Source organism: Alligator mississippiensis, chromosome 2 (assembly GCF_030867095.1).
Source record: "Alligator mississippiensis isolate rAllMis1 chromosome 2, rAllMis1, whole genome shotgun sequence".
Lineage (NCBI taxonomy): Eukaryota > Metazoa > Chordata > Crocodylia > Alligatoridae > Alligator > Alligator mississippiensis.
Window position 1 is genome coordinate 150,792,160 of NC_081825.1, and position 13,379 is coordinate 150,805,538.

A 13,379-nucleotide genomic window follows, 5' to 3' on the forward strand; every position below is an offset into this window, starting at 1 on the left:
ATGCCCTTTATCAAAAAATATTGTCATCTTGATCATTGTTTAACAATGTGAAGGCAGAAATTAGTTTTATTTCCAGATAGGTACCATGTTGTAGGCTTTAAGATGGCCAAGATAGTCATGATCCTCACTTGTAATACTGTATCCTAATTTCAATCTAGTGGGTGGATGGATGCGCATTTGAGATACTAGGTATGAGTGAATTTATATTTTAGAGCAATAGTATCAGTGCAGAACTTTCCACTGACTTTAAAAGACTTTGGATAAGACCCTGCATCTACACACATATTAATGCACTTTAGTTAATACACATTAAATTTAGTACCTCTGGGCATTTTTACAGGTGGTCCAGGGGTGGGAGGGGTGGTGCTTTAATTAGAGTGGCTCTGAGAGCTGCTCTAATTAAAGCACCTCCTTGTCTCCTGTATCAGCATCCTTGTGCTTTAAAACGGTGGTAGGGGTGCTTGAATTAAAGCTCATTTGACAAGCTTTAGTTCAAGCACTCTCACTGCTATTTTTAAGTGCAGAGACGTTGATAGACAAGATACAGAAGGTTGCTGGTGTGCAGCAATTAATATACTTCAGCAGATTTGATTAATCGAGTCTGCTCTGACGTGCTTGAATTCCAGTGCATAAGAGCAGCCTCCATGCTCGTGTATAGGTGCCCTCTGTTGGGAGGTACTGGGAAAATGTGTATTATTCTTTGCTTAATGTGGATTAAGATAGAGCAGAAGTATTTATAGATGTGCTGCAGGGGAAGGGGGGACACACTTTAATCTGAGAGCCATGCTAATTAAAGTGCCCAGAGTGTCATGTGTATCAGTGTCCCTGTGCTGAAAAATGGCAGCAGGGGGCACTTTAATTAAAGTTTATTGAACAAAAGCTTTTCAGCACAGGGATGCTGATAAATGTGATGCTGGAGCCTGCTGGAGCACGGTAATTATCAAGCTCCACCAGACTCAATTAATCGAGTCTGCTCTAACACACTGTAATTACAGCACATTGGAGCAGCCTCCCTATATGTGTAAAGGAGCCCATGGCTTTTAGTGGCACTTTAATATGCATTAGCCTATTTTAATGTGCATTAGCGAAAGTGCATGGGTTTTTTTTAGTGATGCTTTAATGCACTTTAAAATAGGCTAATGCACATTAAAACACGTGTGTAGATGCGCCCTGAATGTACCAACTAGAGTTAATCTACACTGGCACAATGCAGAGGATAGACTGTGCCAGTTATTTAGTGTTGCAGCTCCCATTAAATTCTTAGTTTTATGTTGTTTCCAGCTTTTCCAGGACCTGCGGTAGTTTAAGAAGTTACAATAAAGGCATGTATGCTCCATCAAGAGAAATGAAAAATCTATCCCCAAAAGAGGAAATGAGTCCTGAAGATATAGGATTGAAGAGAGTCTTATCTTGAGCCATGAACAAGGAGATCAATGCTAGCTGGTAAGTACCAAACTCTGGGCTTGGCTGAGACCTGACACCAGGGTTGCAGTGGGGAGCAGAGAACTTTAACATAGGGCAGGAAGAAAAGAAATTTGAGAGGGTGTGGAAGCAAAAGAGAAAAAATAAAGCAAGCATTATGGGGCTGATGGGGGGGAATAAAAATGGCAGAAGAAAAAGAGAAGAGAACCAAGAAATGAAAAATCTAGTTTATATTTATGTTGCCAATAGAACTTGCTAATAGAAAAGAACCAAGCACAGACAAGTATTGATTTAAACATTCACATACCTACATTGCATTGTATTTTCTGGCAGAAAAGTTAAAGGACATAGATGAGTCTGAAGAGGAAGAATATCTTGTCCTGGAAAGGACGTCAGAGTTGTATTTGCACAAACAGTGATGATCACTTTAATTCAGTGTGTGCCCACAAGAGGGTGTTACTGAGCTACTTCTTTCATTTCTCTAGTCAACCAGAAATGTTAACCTCCTTTTTCTTCATTTTTTGCTGACTCATATATTCAGACAAAATTAGAATTTAACAATACAAAATGTTTTCCGGAGTGAATTGAAATGCTACAAAAATAATAATTCACATTGATGTATAAAATAGTTCTCTCCCTTTGTTTCAATCTCTAAATCAGCTGTCATCTCTGCATATCCATTTACAGTATAAGCAGATATTTCATCCTTCCTCTGATCCACTATTACAAAAGCAAAAAAGATTATTGATTAGAATCCACCTTCAGAACAAAATCCTCTGTGTGCACATGTAAAACCCCTAATCATTCTTCATCGGCCATGTCTGAACTCTAAACTTTCAGCAGCGTGGCTCAGGCTTGGATAGGCCTACAGAACTAGCTAGGAATTTCATGGAAAAAAATAATGTTTTTGCTATTAATGCGTAATAAAGGGAATCAGACAATTCAGTTAATGTTCCCAATACTCCCTTATGGAAAATTCCTCTGGAATCTAATAGCAATAAATGTACAGTGTGATATAGAAATTTAATTTAGTATTAGGGGTGCATTGACAGAGATTTTTTGGGCCAATACTGATAGCCAATTTTTAAGTAGCCCTATCGGCTGATATCGATCTGATTGCTGATATGTGGCCGGGGAGCATGGAGACCAGTGTCTGGCTAGTAAGTCTGTTGTAGGGGGAGGGAAGGGGCATGGGGGAGCAGTTCGAGGCCTCCATAGGGAGGGAGGGAGGGAGTAGGGCTGGGGCTGGGGCAGGGGCAGGTGCTGCACAGCCAGGGTGGAGCATGGGACGGAGCTGCGAATGGCTCCTACAGGAGGCACGGGGAGGGGGAGGTGGCTCCCACCATTGCACATACCCCAGGAGAGCATGGCGGGGCGTGTTCCCTTCGATTTATGTGTGGGGTGAGGGCTGGCTGCTGCTGCAGGCTGGGGCCAGGGGCAGCACCATGCTCTTCCCAATGGAGAGCTAGTGGTCTGGGTTGCACTCAGGGTGGGCAGAGGAAGTGCTGGGAGGAGGTCTTGCAGGGGGGGCTGCAGCCACCGCAGAATATGCCGGAGCCCCCCTGTAGCTCCCTTCCAGCACTGCTGCCGCCCATCCTGAGCGCAGCCCAGCCCCTCACTGGGAAGAGCTGGTGGCAGCCCTGGCCCCAGCCTGCAATGGCAGCCTCCCCTGCCCTACATGCAAATCCAGGGGCACACCCCTCCCAAAGTGCATGCTGTGGCTGGAGCCACACCTCCCGGATAAGCTGATCATGGCTCCGTCCTGTGTCCCACCCCAGCTGAGAAGCACCTGCTCCAGCCCCACTCCCTCCTTCACTGTGGGGGTCTCTCCTGCCCCCCTCACGCCCCTTCCCTCACAACAGACTTACCAAGCAGATCCAGCTGCTTTCCACACTGTGGGGCTGCACTCCTGGCTGCCTGCATGCTGTGCTATGACTGCAGGCATGCAAGGGGCATTTATTGGCCACATTATCAGCCACACCAGCCAAAAAAAGCTGATTTGCCAACACTTTCAATTTTCCTTATATTGGTGTCAATCCGATAAGAGATCGGTGCACCTCTATTTAATATCAGTTTTCTAGAACTTGTTCTAAACCTATAGATTTTAAATGAGAACTTTCTATAGAGGTTTTTTTTTCTCTAAATGCCTTACCAACATCTACTGTAGGAATATCATTACCTATGTAATTCTATGAAATATTTAAAAAATCCTATACAAAGTTGATCATTTTAAAGTCATTCTATACAGGACTTTTTCACAGAGGTTGCCACAGGCTTCCTGGGTGTTCTCTGTTTTCTTCATTGGTAAAATAGCATTTACCTCCCTCACAGAGGATTTCTGAATCCTAGCTCACCAATCATTACACTAGTTTTCTTGTCTATTCAGGCTTGGTATCTCTGTGGTAGTGCTTATTCAGGGAAGACCATTTCTGAATTTTCCCATCGGACTTCTATAGAGTTATGGCTCAAAGTAAGCCCAAAAAGCATAATTGCATCTTATGCTTACTGATATCTTTGAAGGGTGAAGGGTAAGAGATTTGATCCAGATATTTCATCTGTCTGTACCCATTTAGTTCAATACATAAATTGGTCAGATTTTCAAAAGCATTCAGCATCTGGCAGCTCCCACTGCGAACATCAGAGAACACTGGAGAATACCTCCCACCTTTTCTGTTGAGAGCAACTGGCTAAACAGAGGAGGTGAGGAGGGAAGAGATGTACTACGGGTATTGGACAGCCTATGGTAACAGCCAGGAGTTACAAGAAGTAGTAAGTACACACTCTGGTACCTACTAAGGGTTGATGAAGCAGAGAGGCAGCACTGAGGAACAGACATCGCTGGTGACCTTCAATAGTTTGGTCAGCTTCTCTTTGAAAAGCTCAGAAATTATGATTAAGGCTGCGGACAGCAACTTTTTAGGAGCAATGGAACTAATTAGAGCGGGTAGGAGCTGCCTAGAAATGCAGTCCAGCTGGGAAGACACCCCAGCACCAGTGTGTGCCCAAGGGGTGGCAGGACGCACCATAGGCTGAGTGGTGACTGGGCCAGGTGGGACCAAGGGACCTGCCGGGGGCCAGACAAAGTCCCTCTGTGCACCAGATCTAACCCACGGGCCTTATTTTGCCCACCCCTGCTCTTAAGGTAGGCTGCCACTTCTGATGCAGGCACCACTCTGCCCTCTACCAAATTACCCTTGACACAGTTCCAGCCTGATTGCTTCACCATCTCATCACCACTGTTGGCCATTCCCCTGGCTGTTGAATTGCAGCTTCTGTTTTTATCCATGTGTAACCCAGGTGTACCTGAGTGTGTGCCCCCCTTTGCAATAGAAGGGGATGGTCAGCAAGGCGTCTGTGCTGAGATGGAAACTGCAGCTTGCTTGCAGCTTCCCCTTCTCCAGTGCCTCTATAGAGAAAGACCAGGACACAGTATCTTACCTATATACATTGTTTATTCAGATGCAGAATAAAAGGGGAGGGGATAGAATAAACTGGATGTGTGATAAAGATAAATATTTACATATAATACATTCAAATCAACAAATAACAGAACAGGTAAGTATAGTAGTGCCCAAGACCCACAAGAGAAACCTTGCCCACGAATCCTCAGAGGATAAGTATGTCCCAGCAGTTGATGGGTAAGCACCCCCAAAATGTAAAGTACAATAAACAGTTAAGAGCAGACAACGTTCCTTGGGTGAATTTGATATCTTTTATTAGACCAACCCAAATGGTTGGAGAATAGTTATTAAGTAAGCTTTCGGGTTCAAAAACCCTTCGTCAGGCTAAGGAAGCTTCAGCAGTTGCTGTGTGTTCTTCCAGGAGCTGAAGCTTCCTTAGCCTGACGAAGGGTTTTTGAACCCGAAAGCTTGCTTAATAACTGTTCTCCAACCATTTGGGTTGGTCTAATAAAAGATATCAAATTCACCCAAGGAACCTTGTCTGCCTATATCCTTAGACCAACACGGCTACAACCTAAACCCCAATAAACAGTTAATAAACTCTCCAAAATAGAAAACACAACAAGCAAGTAATAAATGCTCCAAAATACCCCCTCCTCTAGAGGAGTCTCTCTCTTTCTAGCCTAAATCCATTCTGATGGGGCTATCCACTGTGTCCCTCCCCCATGGGAAACCGCTTACCCGAGAACTCACGCTTCCTGGCAGTAGGGGTCCAGCAAGGATTCCCGGTGCTTCGTGCCCAGCTAGGCAAGTGGCTTCTGTAGTGGGTGCTCTGTTTCAGTTCCCACGTGGGGTATGTGGCTCGTTCACACACCCGGATGCCTCGGCCTTTTCAGCAGGTTGTGGGCCTGAGCTGCCTCATGTGTGCCCAGGGCTGGGGCTCCAGTACAGGCCCGCTGTGCTGCAGAGCCCGCACTCCCCATGGGCCCTCGCACCCAGCAGCGGGGAATGGGGCCTGAGCCACCCTCTGCCCCCTCCAAAGGCCCTCAGCCTGTCAATGACTCACCGTGCAGCAGCGTCTGCACTGATGCTGGCCTCATGCTGGGGTTGGAGACCCAAGCTGCCTTGAGCAGCTCCCAAGGTCCCAGTCCCTCTTGGACACTCCATGCAGTGACGCCTGCACAAGCTCGCCCTGCTCTCTCGATGCTAGGAGTTGGGGACATGGCCCACTGCCACTCCTGTCTGACGGCGGAGTCTTTGGGCTCTTCAGGACACCTGGAACCATCCCCTGGGTAGCTCGCCCTAGCTCTTCCTCATCCCCAGCTTCTTATTTGTTCTCTGTCCTTTGTCTCTGTCACATGCTGTGCATGCAGCTCCTTGTATACCCTTTTGGGGCTCCGCCATGGTGAGAGGGCTGAGGGACATGACTTTTGAGGAAAGACTGAGGGAACTGGGCTTATTTAGTCTAGAGAAGAGAAGACTGAGAGGGGATTTAATCACAGCCTTCAACTACCTGAAGGGGGCATTGAAAGAGGATGGAGCTAGACTGCTCTCAGTGGTAGTAGATGACAGAACAAGGGGCAACAGTCTGAAGTTACAGCAAGGAAAGTTTAAGTTAAATATTAGGAAGAACTGTCTTACTAGAAGGGTAGTAAAACACTGGAACAGATTACCCAGAGAGGTAGTGGACTCTCCACCCTTGGAGGTTTTCAAAACCCGGCTAGACAAAGCCTTGGCTGGGCTGATCTAGTTGGGGATGGTCCTGCTTTGAGGTCCTGAGGTTCCTTCCCACCTTAACTTTCTATGATTTTATGATTTCAGTGTAAGTACACCCTATCTAAGAGAAGTTATAAGTATTGCTGTGTATGAAATTTGAAATTTATAGTTCTTATAACTAGTTGGACCTTAATTCACTTGAGGTATTCTGAAGGGAATATTTTCTAAAAGGTTCCCTTGCAAAAATGCCTTCATAATGCTGTGTATGTGTTGGATGATTTAATAAATACCTGTAAGATTTTTGAAAGTGGCTTTGTAACATAGGAGCTTTAGAGGCTGTAGGCAAATGTACTTATAATACTGTGGAGAAAATGCTGAAAGGAGATTTGCGTAGTCCCTGGGATACTGTGATGTCCAAATTGCATCAGAATGCAATGAGTTTTGGGTCTCTATTTTCTATTTATACATTTAAAAATCTACCCCTCAGCTCTAAGCTGCTAATGATTTGAATTTGTTATATACAATTGTAGATTTCCCTCGCTGGGAGTTCATTAGTATGCTGAAAGAACAAGAAGCTTTATTTAAAAAAACTGGCTGTCAGAGGATTTACTGAGAATGATATATCAGCCAAATGTACCTGTATATAATACATTTGTGACTGCTGTGGTACTTCTGTCAGCAAATGCACCTGAATTTTTTTGAATGAACTGAACCTTTGGAGGGCACTGCCTTTAACAAATAACAGCTGTACAGTATGTGGGGAAAGAAGCCTTAACAAATGGTGTAAGAAGTTGATGTATCCCTCCTCCAGATGTCCTTGGAAACTGGTAGGTCTGAGTCACCTACCACATGTACATATAGAAATAAATGAGATGGTTAGCCTACGCTGGCAACAAGCAGAAGGTTATGTGTCAAAGTGCTATACCTAGATACTTTCCTATCTCCAACTAGTGACTCATACAGCTTGCATAAAATCAGTTTCAACAGAGGACAGGTATCAAAAGAGAGCCAAAACACACAAAACGCTAAGGTTTTGGTTTTGGTCTAACAAATTAGGAAGTAAATATGATGACGGCTGGAAATATGTGGTTTAATACTGTGATGAACCACACCATTTATCTACCACCATGTAGATAAACTAAGCTTATGATGAACAACATTTTATTAGTATTAAACCAAGTGAAGACTAAGAACATTTTCATTCAGATTTCTAATGCATTTGCTTTCCCTGTGTTTGTACCCATGTTGTGTTAATACATTTTTTTAGCAAATGTTCTTCCTCATAGGAACTTCTGTGGCATCAGTGGATTTTTAAGTATCAGAGAAAATGAATGGGAATTATTTTGATTTTGTATTAAGAATCTAAGAGGTATGCTAGTCAAAACAAGGGACTGAAATGTTCTATCTGATTGGTGTCCAATTAAAGTTAACCAACAGAACTTAAATGCAAATGTAAAATATCAACTCAAATTTTCATATTGAGTTATTGGCTAGAGTTACACAGCAAATTATTTCAAATAATTAAAAACTGTGATGTTTCCTTAAAAAAAATTGCAGAGAAAGAGGAAAATGAATCAAACATTTTTTGCTGTAAAGTATTCCCGGAGCTCTGTTTAGAAGACAGAACAATGTCAATATAACTTTTAGTTTGATGGGGTCTTTAGAGAGAAGATTTAATTTTGCTCCATTTCTAATGTGAGCTGGACTTAAGCTTTTCTGTGTTCTGAAATTTTATTTTAGTAGATTCATAAATTATAAGTCAAGAAGAGTCAACTAGCAATCATTTATAATGATTTCTCGCATAACACAGGACTTCTTGCAAATAACACCCATTTGGGTGAGAGTAATCGTTTAGAAAAATACCCAACCTTGGTTTAAAAATGTTGACAGCCAGGAAATCTACCACAACCCTGATAAGTTGTTCCGATAATTGATTATCAGCATAGTTAACTCACATCTTATTTTGGGTTTTAATTTGTCTGACTTGTGCTAGACAGATTACAATCCTGTCTCATTAAAAAAAAGGTATCCAGTTAGATTGAAAAGGTCTATTCTCCATAAACCCATGCTAATTGAAATTCAATCTATTTACCTTTATTACACATATTAATCTGCCCCTATGTTTATAATAATTAGTAAACTGTTTTAGTGCAATAAAAGATAAAACTCCTTCTTATGTAGGTATTTATAACCATTCCAAGAGCTGCTATATGACCTGAACTCCTGTGCCTGGCTGTATCATCCTTGACCACATCGCCTACTCAAGCCAAAATTAAACAGTAAGAAAAAAAAAGAGCAAGAAATAAACATCTTTCACAGCTTGGAAACATTTTGCTCAAGGTAGGGAGGAGCTATTTTAAAGCTCAGACTAAGAAATGACTATTTTTGCACTTAAGCCAGACAGACTGAACTAATGGACCAAAATGGTTTGTTGACCAGGTCTTTAAAAAGAAAGAAAGAAAGAAAGAAAGAAAGAAAGAAAGAAAGAAAGAAAGAAACACCTAGTGATGGGCTCAGAGCACAGAGGTCTTATCTGGATCTTAACATTTCCAGAGCTGAGAGGTGTTGAGATAAAGTGCTTTGGTTTTTCAAATGACTACAGATATCAGATCCACATCTGAAGTTGTGGAATGTTCAAGTTTTACCTTGGGTTCATCTTAATGATTGCTCCTTTCCCCCTAAAAAGAAAACAAAAAAAAATTGGTATCCCACTTCAGCAAACTTGAAAATATCAATATATTAATATACATACTAGGGCTGTGTGAAACTTCGGTCCCTGATTCAATTCAGCTGAGATGTGGTCCGATTTGGTGGCCAAATCTCCGAATTTGAATTGAATCAGAGGACCCTTTAATCTCTCTGAATCGAATTGGAACCCTCTGAATCAGTTTGGAAAGATTCAGCGATTTGGACATAGACACAGCTTTAAATTATTTTTCTTGTACTTCTGGTCCACTTCTGGGTTTGCTACCGAGCACGTGGAGGGCACCCTGTGGGACTCTCCATCCGCCCCAGAATTGCAACATTCACGGGCCATACTGGTACCTCAAGGTATGTAGAAAAAACTTTTAAAGCTGTGTCTATGCCTGAATTGTTGATTCTCCGAATCAGCATTGAATCTTCAGATTCGGATTCCGCTGAATTGAATCGGAGGCAGTGATCTGAATCAACGAATAGAATCGTTGTCCCTGATTCAGGATGAATCCAAATCTGAACTGAATAGGGCCTGCTTCACACACCCCTAATACATACCTGTTTTAATAGAGAGGAGGAAACAAGGTGCTAAATTTTGGTGATGCTGTGAGTGCAACTCTCTTGAAATCAGCAGAATTGCTCCACATATACCATCTCTGAATTTGGCCAAGAGACTGTATAATTATCTTACTTTAACTATCTCATGTAGTTATAGAGAATTAGTGATTTTTAGATAGCCTAGTTGAAAAAGATTCACAGCAGAAAACTACAGTGTATGGTACAAGATGCTTACCTGTATCATTATATTTAATGTACATCATATGTTGACATTTTGCTTTGGTATCTGATAATACATTGTTTAAAATATAGAGTGCTTTTCACCTTGAACGGGCATAATTTAGAGCACAATGCAAATGACAGACAGGCCATGATTTCATTCATTGTTGTAATGGAACCTTGTGCAGCATGAGCTGCAGCAGCTCCTTGGTGAGAGTATGACTTTCTTAAGATGAAGGTGGCCCCAGGGGAGTTGATGATCTAGTTACAGGCTGAAGCAGGATTGAGCCCAGTATCTGCCTATGGTTCCTACTGCAGGCTGACATGAAGGGTGGTCCCCAAATATGGTTCTCAGTGTGGTCAGCTGAGAAGCGGTTTCCCAGCCCCCTGGGTGCCTTGCCAGCACCTTAGACTAACCATGGCAACCTCCCCCCCCGTTTTTTTTTTCCCCTGGCAGTTTCGGTTGTCAGCCATAATTGCTGTTACACAGTATAGAAGTGGCATATGCTTGGGGGAAATGGTGTGGGTCCTCATGTTCTGAATAAGGGTGCCACCTGAGGGCACTCTCTTTGCTCTGGGTGACTAATGACCATCAGCTACGTGGTACAGTGTTGACAATCCCTTGCTGGAGCTGGGACTGGCTGACAGGGACATCTGTCAAGCCTCCCCTGGGCCAAAGGTGGTGCTGACAGCCCATATAGGATGTTAAGCACTGATCATTTGATCTGGCTGTGCTTTGAGGCCAAGGAGCTTCCACCATTTTCCCTGAACTCCACTGGGAAGCCCCGAGCAGGGGGGCAGTGCTGTTCAGCTCCTATGTACGTTAAAGTTTTGATGGTCATTTGGGGAGGGCATCTTGGTCTCTGCCACCACCCTATAAGGCCTTGAATCTGAAATTGGGATTTGACAGTGCCTGCCTTTAGAGGCTTCCCACTGTCCATACTCTTCATTCTCTCCTCCCTTTCAGTATTCCCACCCTCTAGGGCTCACTGTTCAGGGCTGCTGGCTCCTGGCTCAGCTTTGGTAATGCTTTGCGACCCCAGGTTCCAGAATTTGTAATATTCACTCACTGACCGCTAGTGGCCCCAGAACATATTCCAGATCTTACTCTCTGCCTGTTCGGCTGAGCTTCAAGTTCAGGGTGTCCCCCAGTTACCCCTTTCTGTGGCCCAGTCTGTCCTTCAGCCACAGCCTGGTCCTCCGGGGAACAAAATGAAGAGCATACAATGCCAGTGTCTGCCCCAGCACACAGCAGTCTCCTGCAGGGGTTTACCTCATCCCTGACTGGTGGGCTCTATGTCAACCCTGCCCCCTCCCCCCCAAAAAAAACAAAACAACCACCCAGAATATGCACAGGATACTTATCTCACTTTTGGTGTGGGTCCACAGACCCCCTTTACTCTGGGTTTCCTTCTAAGTGTTCCTGCCACAGCTGAGGCTTTGGTCCTTTGGTCCCAGGAAGAGTTCCATTCCTGGTGGCTCCCACAGTCAGCCTCTCCCTCTGGATTCTGATAGGAGCTTATGCAGTGTGCTCTGGATCACCTGACTCTTCACTTCCACCAGTCGAGTCTTCAGGCTCTATCTGCACCTGGACCCGATGGCCCTTTTGTTCACATCCCCAGCCTGTGCATGAACTGAAACAACACCTGGATGTCAATTAACTCAAACCACACGATAAAGGTAAAGGGGAAGGAGTGGGTGTATAGGGAGAGAGAGAGAGGGAGAGTGGGGGGGGGGGGAGGAAGAGGGAGTGCTACCTTAGGGAACCAAACAGGAAAGGCTGTTCCCACAGTGGCTAGAGTGAGAGCAGAGAAAAAAAGTAAAGGGGAAGGGTGGGGTAGCAGTGACAGCAAGCAAACCCTAAACCTCCCAGCCTTCCTAGTAATGGGGTGGGGGCCCCATTACACTCATGAAAGCTTATGCATCTCTGATTCAGTTAAGATGCATCTCTACCCTTCATCTTCTCATTTATTATGGAGGTAGCATGGACTGGTGGATAAGGGCGTGTATTGAATAGCATGAGAATTAGATGTTGTTCCTGGCTCTGCCACTGGATCTACTGTGTAACCTAGGGTAAACCAATTAGTTTCTCTATGCCAACCCCCCTCCAATTTTTTCTTACTGACAAATAAACTTTTTACTGACACACATTTTACATAATGTAAATGTAACCCTTCTACCAGGCCCTGGACAGCAGTAACAAGGACCAGGTTCAAATTTAGGGTTCTAACACCAACTTTCTAAATCTGGCTCAAGCCCCCATGCAGAAACCTGGGAAAATACATTTTTACTGGGTGTTCTAAGGTGAACAAACTTCACCACAGAGGGATAAGTACACAGCTTTAGAGAAGAATGTAATAATTAAACATGGAATGGGACCCAAATAGTCTCAGTCATTAGCAAACCAATCCAGGTGAGCTACCAGCTAGCCCAGTCTGTTGGGAAGGGAAGCTCACCCAGGGATGCTGTCCAGGGGCTGTATCACTTATACCAGTCAAAAGTGACCTGACAGCCAAACATTAAAACCCAGGCCTTGCTTGCCTTCTGGGTGAGTAGCATTACAGGCAGACAATGGCTGACAGGATGCCCTGGCAGCACATGGCTGGGGGATGGGAAGGGTTCTATCTACAGAGGCTCCTGTGGATCACAAAGCCCTGATGCTAAGCTGCACTCCTGCTCAGACACTAGATGGCACTACTCTGCTCTGTTTGTCCATCCATCAATACTTGCATTCAGCCTCATTCTGACAATGGATTTTTTCAAACAAGCTTGCAGTTTGGACAGCTCTTTTTTTTTTTACACACTTTACACACAAGCCTTTTTAGTCGTTTTTTACAGACTGATAAATTTATGGATAGTGGGGAAGCAGGTCAAAGTTGTCTTTTTCAGGCGGTTTATACAGATTTAGCATTTATTTAACTAAATTGGTTTAATTAAACTGATACAGCTTCCCAGGTGGGCACACACCAATTTAAGCTAAACTAATGTAAACCATTTATAATAAATAGGAGAGTCTATTAGAAGTTATGGTACTAATTTAAATAATTTTGATTCAAACTAAGTTAGTTATGTCCATGTAGAAACTGTGTAGAAAAGCTGTTGTCTACCTTACCTAGTTAGCCCTGTACTTAGAGTTTGTAATCTAAAAGAATGGACTTTGAAACTTAGCTTCTAAGCACCAGTGGAATACAGATACTAAATAATATAACTCCAACCCAGAGGAAGATCCTTTTTCTTAGCACCCACCCTAAGGACATGATTGTATGGAGTAATACATTATTTCTAAGGCCATTGGTAGAACTCTTCACGCAGTAGGCTACACCTCAGGTCATGGAACCGGTTGCTTCAATAGAGAATAAAGCCAATGTG

The 13,379-nt window shown here is 43.6% G+C and overlaps 1 long non-coding RNA gene across 2 annotated transcripts in view; it reads left to right on the plus strand.

Annotated features, from left to right (window-relative positions):
* LOC109283335 (uncharacterized) overlaps positions 1–13,379 on the plus strand; it is a 98,910-nt gene that overhangs the window by 84,373 nt on the left and 1,158 nt on the right. For both annotated transcript variants that reach the window (XR_002090443.1, XR_002090444.1), the window contains exons 3-4: positions 1,282–1,443; positions 11,526–11,690. This is a non-coding gene — a long non-coding RNA (uncharacterized LOC109283335). The remainder of the gene's footprint in view (positions 1–1,281; positions 1,444–11,525; positions 11,691–13,379) is intronic.